The sequence below is a fragment of the Pinus tabuliformis genome, chromosome 4_2, assembly GCF_031772625.1.
Source record: "Pinus tabuliformis cultivar Carrire ecotype Pingquan chromosome 4_2, CPIR1, whole genome shotgun sequence".
Classification (NCBI taxonomy): domain Eukaryota; kingdom Viridiplantae; phylum Streptophyta; class Pinopsida; order Pinales; family Pinaceae; genus Pinus; species Pinus tabuliformis.
Genome location: NC_142304.1, coordinates 444,437,264 through 444,445,997, shown reverse-complemented (window position 1 = coordinate 444,445,997; position 8,734 = coordinate 444,437,264). Strand labels below are relative to the sequence as shown.

The following is an 8,734-nucleotide window of genomic DNA, read 5'->3' as shown; positions in this document are numbered from 1 at the left end:
GCAAAAAAGGTATAACTATTTTGGAGATAATCTCAACCTTTGATTTGTATATACTATTATGAATATCCTAGAATATTACATCCAGGTGATAATTATTGATAACTAAATGAACGTTCTAGAAGATCTATTCCAAAATAAACACACCTATAACACAATAACAATTTTTGAATAATACTCAATAAATTTAAAAAATAATTGCTATTAAATTTAACCTTATTCACTATTTATCTATTTAATTTTATTTTTAAATATGTAAAATAACTCTTAATTTTTTTTCTTAATTAAAATTATCTCTCATGAAAAAAATATTTTTATCTTCTTCAACTAAATTCAAATTTTACATGTTACAAACTCGTCATAATTTTTCTTATAATAACTTTAATCTAAACATCTTTCCAAAAACAAAACATATTTATTCTCCTTATCCAATATAATAATAAAAAAATTCATAAAAAAACATATTTTCCTTTTTCTTTTGATTTTATAATTTTCCTCATATCATGAGCTAGATTTATTACCCTCAATTTGTTATTCCCCTCAACTGGTTACTTTGAAACTAGGTCACTTTATAGCGTGCATTCGCCTAAGTGCATGTATTCGACCAAGTGCTTGCATTCAGCCAAGTGCTTGTATTCAGCCAAGTGCATGTATTCAGTCGTGTATTCAACCAAGTGCTTCATAAAAGAAAATATACATATTCCTCATATTAAATATAAAAGCATAACTTAAAATTTTATTTTAAATATTTTTTATAAAAAAAATACTATTATCCTTTTCATAAATACAAAATCGTTATTACCTTTATAAATATCTTTAACTTATCTCTCATGTGAGTTGCTAATAACTTCCACTTGCATTTTCATGACGTGTGTTATTGGTTGAAAAAAGAAATGGAGGAGTGACAAAGACCTTTGTCTTTCTTAACACCAAGAAGAAAAGATTAGTCCAAACGTGAATCTCACAAATATCTCTGCCTTCTCAACCAAGCATGGTATCAACGCCATAAATTTAATAATTTCTCCACTCATGTTATAATTTGCTTTAACCATTCAAATGCGTTTTTTAATTTTAATAATGATATAATTTTGTAATTATATTATTAAATTTTTTTTCCTTCTATTTTTTTAAATATTTATATTTTTCCTCTCGTAAATATATAATATAAAATTTAACTTCTATGTACTCTAAACACATTTGAATTAAACACATTTGAATTATCTTAGTAAGATTTTTTAGAAGTGTTTTTATGGTTTTTTTGGTCTAATTTTTTTAAAATTTGGCAATAATTGATTGAAATCACAAGCTTGATGGGTAACCCATGCAGAATCGAAGTATCCTCGGGGTTTTTCAAAGTGATGCATCCATATATAGTAAAAAAAAAACCAGTTTAAATAACACAAATCAAAATTTCACTTCAAATTTTTCAACCAACACCAAAAAATTCTAAAAAATCACACTAAAAATGATTCCAAAAACATTTAACTCCCATCGAATAAAAAATAATTAAATACAATGATTAATATGTGACAATTTTGTTATAAAGCCGACATTGATAAGTCTTTTCCACTTTTCCATCCAAAACCCATAAAATAATGATTAAAATGAAGTTTGCGGTATTGTATTTTTAGGCTGATAGGCTTTCTTTTGAATCAGTTTAGTAGTCTACACTTTCATAGAGAATTGACATCTGGATCTTCTGATGTTTGACATCTGGCACAATTTTTTCTCTCTGATTGACATCTGGATCTTCTGCTGTTTGACATCTGCCACAAATTTTTCTCTCTCTGCTTGACATCTGTTTCCCACATGCATCATTAATCCCTGTTTCTCCGCATCTGGTTTGGTGGCATTATTCCTTAGCTCTCTCCAAAACCCTGTTATGTTGTGCACGATCAACAAATTCGGTGCTTTGAAAACCCTGTTCTGCGGTGCACGACCAACTAATCTGTGCTTAATTCATGCTTCCATGACCTTACTAGTTGTTGTCTTGGTTCAAACTTCATCAACAGTTATGTAATATGCTGTCTAAAAATTATGTATAACAATGTTCGATCTGACAGACAACCCTGTTTGACAATCTCACAAAGTATAACAGTGTTCAAACTGACAGAGGAGCCTTGTTTGACAATCTCACGAACGGAGCTGGAGCTGTGTTCAGTATAAATATAGCAAATATGGCGGAGCGCAAAATTTCAGTCGGCTTGGCTTGAATCTGTTTCTTCATGCTCCTGCTTTGAAGAGTTGGAAATCCTCCATATTTGGCAGTTTTGCGAGGTAGGTCAGTCTGATTCAAACCGCTCCTCATTTTACAAAAGCTTTGCATTTTCAAGTGTTAATGTTATTGTATTTTATCACTTTGATTGTCATGTTGTGTAAACCTATTGTGAGACTGTCATGCTACACTTGAAACCAATACATCTTGTTATGTGCATTTGCAACTAACAGTAGTGGATTCTATTTGCACATTCCCCAAATTACAAATTACAATATTTTTGTTGTGTTTACTTGCTGCCCATTTGAATTTGTTCCACTTTACACACCCATTGTTTCATGTTTCCTGCTGCATGCCCTGTTGCCCCTGGCTTTGTTCCCCTATGTAGTCTTTCACTGTCTGTTATTTTACCTCTGAAACTAAGAATGTAAAGGCCAGCTTGATGACAAGTGTCTCCTTTGAGTTGCGTCCTCTGCATGATATCCTTCGCTCTCTTGTGGAGAATACAACAAACTAATTTCAATATATGAATGCCTCTGCTTTTTTCTGGTAATGCAGTTCCATAAAATGCATCTCATCCTGTCTTCAAAGTTAAACAAATCTTAACTTATATCTACTTAAGACTATACCATCTTTGACTTTTGCCTCAAATACAGCTGCATCTGAGATTAATTGTCCTTGAATGACCATTTGAAACACCCAATACACCCTCATCAGAGAAACCACCTGAATCCGATTTTATTGGTAACATACATAGCACTAAAATTGACTTCTCACATAGGCTAACAGATATGCATGAGAAGCACTGTCCCTTTGGGGACTATACCATGTACTTATCCTCCTAAAAAGAATGAGAATATACAATCTATACAATCTATAGAGAGAAACAGAATAGGCTGACACCTATGTTTTATGTAGTCCTAGCCTCCTAGGATGTTGGTACAAATGTTCCAATATATCCAAATCCCATCATGAAGAACGTTGCAACTTGCATATAAAGGTAGATATAAAAGTGATTTTATCATAAGATCCACAGAAGAAAGGAGAGCATGTAAAGAAAGGAGAAATGGAGACAATTGCCGTAAAATCGGAGTTGACAATGGAAACATAAACATTGCTAACAACTCGGTAGGGATGGTGGAGAGTGAAACAGAACATTGGTGCAGTAGAGGCATTAATGGGTGTTATAAAGAGATATGACTCTTCAATATTTTATGGCCACCCTTATTGGCAACAATGTCTTTGTCAGGTTTGCTTTCACTTCCTTACTACCCATTTAATTTTGTGATTCGTGAATACTGGTTCTATATATCTTCAAGTCTCCTTCTGCTTTATTTTCTAGCTTTTTCTTCTTCTACAATTTCTGTCACATACAAGCATTAATTGTTATTAACGGTAACATAAAGGCATATTTGTTCTTGAAATTATTTTCCAATTTACCAGAGATCAATTTCAGGCAAGTAAATAATATATATTAGGGAAATTTTTAAATAGTGATGCATAAATTGTTAATGCAAGTCAGTAATAATGAAGTGTTATGTTTGGAAGAATGATTTCATAAAGGTGAGCTATTATTAGGAAATTAGGAGGTGAAAGCAGAGCAAATTTTACTGGTTCAAATCAAGAGGAATCTTTGAAAAACTGTTAATAAATATTTTTTCCTGTACAATGTAGTGTGTGGGTAGGTTTTAGTATCAACTTAAAATTAACTAAATTTGTTGCATTTCCTTCTAAATTGTTTGCTAATTCTGGTATCTTGTATGTCACAGGAGATCGAAATTGTTTTGACTGCACATCCAACACAAATAAATAGACAGACATTGCAATACAAGCACCTGCAAAATGCGGTAAGTTCTTGTGACTTGGATTTTAACATCCAACTTTTCCTTTAAAATCCATTTTGAGGTCAATGAAATTTTCCATGATGATATTTACAAGCACATTTATGAGGACTAAGAGATGTTCTCCTGCATTCTGTTTTTAAAAGTTTTTGTACAATGTCGTTTGATACTGATAAGTATCAAAATTGCTTCTCTGATTTTCATACTCGAAATGTTTGTCACTGAGGATAGTACTTTTCTCATGTTCCTGAGTACTGCATTCTTCTTTATTATTTACTTCACACGTTTTCATGGATTATTTTTCTCAATTCAGTTGCTTTTAATCTCTTCTTCATTGGTATTTTCATTTTTGTGAAACATCTTTTCTGAAGGAAATGCCCTAGAGAGTATATGTATCTCAATCCAATTGTTTTTAATTCACCTCTACATTGGTATTTTTATATGTCTGGTTCTCTTTTTTGTGGGAAATGCCCCAAAGGGAAATTAGTGGTTGAACTAAGTTGCTCATTTTTTACCACAGCTAGATGTCTGCAATAATGGTATTTTTATATGCCTCATTATCTTTTCTGCAGGAAATGCCCCAAAGGGAAATTGGCGGTTGAACTAAGTTGTTCATTTCTTACCACAATTAGATGTCTGCAATAGTTATGATCTGTAAAATGGAAACAATCTTTCCTACAAAATATGTGGTGTTTGTGAACATTTTTATGAAGTTACCTCATTCTCCATTTAGACTGTCTTTTCTGATTTACAACATCTGTTGGAATATAATAATCGAGCAGACCTGGGCCATGAAGAGTGGGAATTGTTGATCGAATATTTGGTAAAATTTTGTTCCTGCTCACCCCCTATTTTTTGTTTTTGTTTATGTAGATATTTCATATAGGACATGTAGCTTCTCTTATTAGTCCCTGCCATCTGGCAATGGCCAGGGACTATAGTAATCGAAATTGGGCGATTTAGCATTAGTTTGAATTGCTATTTCAGTGATTACGGTGGTTAGAGTAAAGTCGTCAAATGCCCAGTGCGAGGATAACCAAGCTCTTCTGCTGCACCATGCTTTGCCATCTTATTTGGCCTCTTCCCGAGGCGGGAGAGGCCAGAGCATAGGTTATCTTTGTTTGTCGGGTTTATTACTAGTGACCGGCAGAGCCATTTCATATATTAATGTTAAAATTACTTAACATTAGTTTGGATGGAGTTTGGATGGATTATTTGCAACTACAGTTTCGGGTTTGGCATATTCGCAGGCAACTGTTCAAGTTTGGCATATTCGCAGGCGGCACGTGTTCAGCATGCAGGCTGCATGCACTGCAGCTGTTGCATTAAGGCAACTTACAGATGCTTCCACTGGTGCTATCTTAGTTGCTTGCTGGTGTTTCCTTAAGAGTCCATGTTATCATACTGTTCGATTTGGTCAGGAAAGCCTCTTCGCGACTGGTTTTGGGTTGCTTCGAGGCAGACCCTAACTTGAAAGGTCAAACAGATGCGATCAGCCTGGTTCCCAGAACCTCTAATGCTCTCTGCAACAGCTATGTTTCTGCGGTGAGATACAATGAACCTACAATGAACAAGGTGAGATAAAACTGAAATGGTTACTAGTATATCTGCATGTGAGACCGTAAATCCCTGCAAGCTATTTGAGCTATTTTGATTTAATTTTAAGGAAATAGTATACTCTGTAAAAAGAGCTAGATAACAGAAATTATTAAGCACAGAGAACAAATTACCAAACCAAATTGTTGCCGCAATTCTTCTACTGTTGTGCAAAGAGCCCTGCAATTCTTCTACTATTGTAGAAAGAAGAACCCTGTCACAGAGATCAATATCAAGAATTAATGGATTCTGAAAAACATTTCTCTTTGAAAAAAAATAATAGTGTTGCTTTGACAGTTTTCTAAAGGAGGTGAAATCTTGCAGGTGGCGATAGAGGGCTCAAGTGTATGACATAGCACTGGCACCTGTTACATGTAAACAGAAGCGGCGGCAGGTAGGCATACATTAGCGGTGGACAATCAATATAATTCGGCGAATTTATGTCTTCATGGTTCAGTTTTTTAAACCTGTATATTTACATTTTCCCATTATTTTTCTACAGCCTTAATTTGCAGCGAACTTATTTCTTCCATGGTTCAGTCCCTTTAACGTGTATATTTTCCGCGATGATAGGTATAGATTGGTAAGCAGTAAGGGGAAAATCTATTTCCAAAAAAAATATATATGGATGGGTGAAATTACACAAACTTACAGTGTGCAATCTGCGCTGTCCAATCTGATGATGCTCGAACTTCTGGGATATCGTTGGCAAAGGGGGAAGTTCTTTTCACCTGAACTGACTGAATTCAAGGCTTCATCTAGGTCGATTGAGAAAGTTCAGCAGGTTAGAAAGAATCCGTTCCATGGCGGTTTTCTTCAACTAGTGCCCCTTCTCTTGCGCGCCGTGCTCCGCTTGAAGAAGCTTAACAAGGGCTTGACGAAAGAATGGCTGCTGTGGGAACTCCGGCCAAGTAGGTCAGTGAAAGGGTTTTCCCTTCTCTTTCATGACCAAGAAGTCTGAGTCACCGCTCCTTCTTTATTGAAACGAGATTCCTATTCCGTAGTTGCACCCTACTCTCCAAAGACGTCAGCTCGTACTCGAGCCCATACGAGGTATGCTTGTCTTACTCAAGCGAGTCACTTATCCATATTCTTTGTCTCATCCCAGTTGCCAGGTCGGTCTTCCATTATTCATCTAATAACCTTATTCTTATATCGTATGAGGGTAACTTCTTGCAGCTAGCAAGGACTCTTATGAGAAAATGCAGAAGGAGGAATAAGGCATACTACTATCAGACTGAAAGCTAAGCACTTATAGTTGTCAGTAGTCCGTACCGAAAGAAAGAACTGATAGCGAGTAGTGAAGTAGGCAAGAAAGCAAGCACGAAATTACGAGTGGTTCTGATCCGGGATGAAAGAAGCCATAGAGTAAGGTAGGCAAGAAAGCACCAAGCAAGGGGCTTGCGCTTCCTGCGGATGACTGCAACATTGAATTGATGTTCCCCTTGATGACTACGACTGCGAAACTTGCCCAATTTCTACTATTTCCTTAATTGTCAGAGCAGAATGCTGCATGCTGTTATTATTTTTCTCTACCAGTCATGGCAGCCTACCTCTCTGTAACAGGTGATGGACAGCAGCCTTCCCAATGTTCAGGCACGTGTCTCTAAGGAGGTGAAACAAAGAATTTCATGGACGAAACTCAGCTTATCCTTCTCTCTTGAGCAAGAGGCATAATTTTTTGGGGGCGGTTTATTTTATTTTATTATGCTATTCAAACTATCGAAGATTATGCTGTAATGCATGCAGGCTGGGGGGTCTTCAGAAAGGTGGCCACGGTCTTTTTGTTCCATCAGTCGAACTATCCAAGATTATGCAAAACAGATGTAACACATGCAGGGAGGGTCTTCGGAATGATGGCCACGGTCCTTTTGTTCCATTAGGACACCGGTATTTTTTTAATTATAATTTTAAAAGACTCTTATAATATTTTATTAATATATCTTGGCATTGATTTCAGTTTTCACGAACGCCACACGTGACAGATCTATTATGCAAGAGCCACTAATCTTGTTCACAGTGCATAATCACGGGGAAGATAATTCGATAAACTTGGGGTTTTTAAGAAAACCTCTTTCGTGTTAGTTTATTGTCTTTAAACAGGCCTACCCTCTTAGTTGATTTTAATAATTAATTTAAGTTTCATTTTTCTGTTGCAACAAGGATCACTTGTACCTGGATTTTTACTGTCTGCTTTAGGTTCGGCTGTAGACTAACGGCTTCGTTACACAACATTGCGCTAACTTCATTGAAGAAATTACTATGGATGGTTGCTCAAGGTTAAGGATATGGTAGCTGGAAATCTGCCCATGCCATGTTCTACGATGGCAACGATGGTTCCGGAACTATGGGTACCTAGGACATTTGGTTCTAACACATTTCAAAATTTTGTTTATAATATGGTAAATTTTGGAAATTTTGTGGAATTTAATGGATAATTGGTAAATATGTTGGAAATTTACATAAAAAAAGACACAATATGTATATATCTGTAAATGTTTTGGAATTGGAGGTGAAACACTTAACAGATCTTATTTTAAAATATTCTACCAATCTACAATTTAATTAAATTAATCTGTCATAAAGCAGCTATGAAATTCTGGTAAAACTATTATTGTGCAACGTCAATAAGAAACTATAAAATTGAGATAAAAGTATATTGTCAAACGTCCTCGACTTTGGATTATAGATTCTGGAATATCTCAAACTTGAAGAAAGATCAATTGTTTTCAAAATCTGCAATACACATATGGGTACCGAAGAAGGTAGCCTATGAGATCGAAAACGAGATTGTAGCTTAATGGCAAACAAGCAACCCACCGAAGTAGATCCTGGTTTTGTTGATAAAGTCAAACGAAAAAGAACTCCCAAAGCTTGAGGTTGTAAGTATCATTGTAGTTCTGTGTTAGGAATTGTTTGAAATTCCAATACAGGCTCCCAAATGGATAGTCAATCATATAAGGGGGATTCCTAAAGCAGTCCCCTAGCATGGCCTAAGTCTGCACATAAGTATGCACGACATTCACTTACAAAACTGAGTTGGTCATACAAATTAATCTGAATTTTGGGTTCATTCTGATTTCTA

General features: G+C 35.3%; 1 long non-coding RNA gene across 1 annotated transcript; it reads left to right on the top strand.

The window, feature by feature from the left end:
• Positions 1–3,967: 3,967 nt before the first annotated feature.
• Positions 3,968–4,660, top strand: LOC149169867 (uncharacterized). Its single transcript, XR_016258994.1, has 2 exons — positions 3,968–4,059; positions 4,626–4,660. It is a non-coding gene; the product is annotated as an uncharacterized LOC149169867 (long non-coding RNA).
• Positions 4,661–8,734: the final 4,074 nt, after the last annotated feature.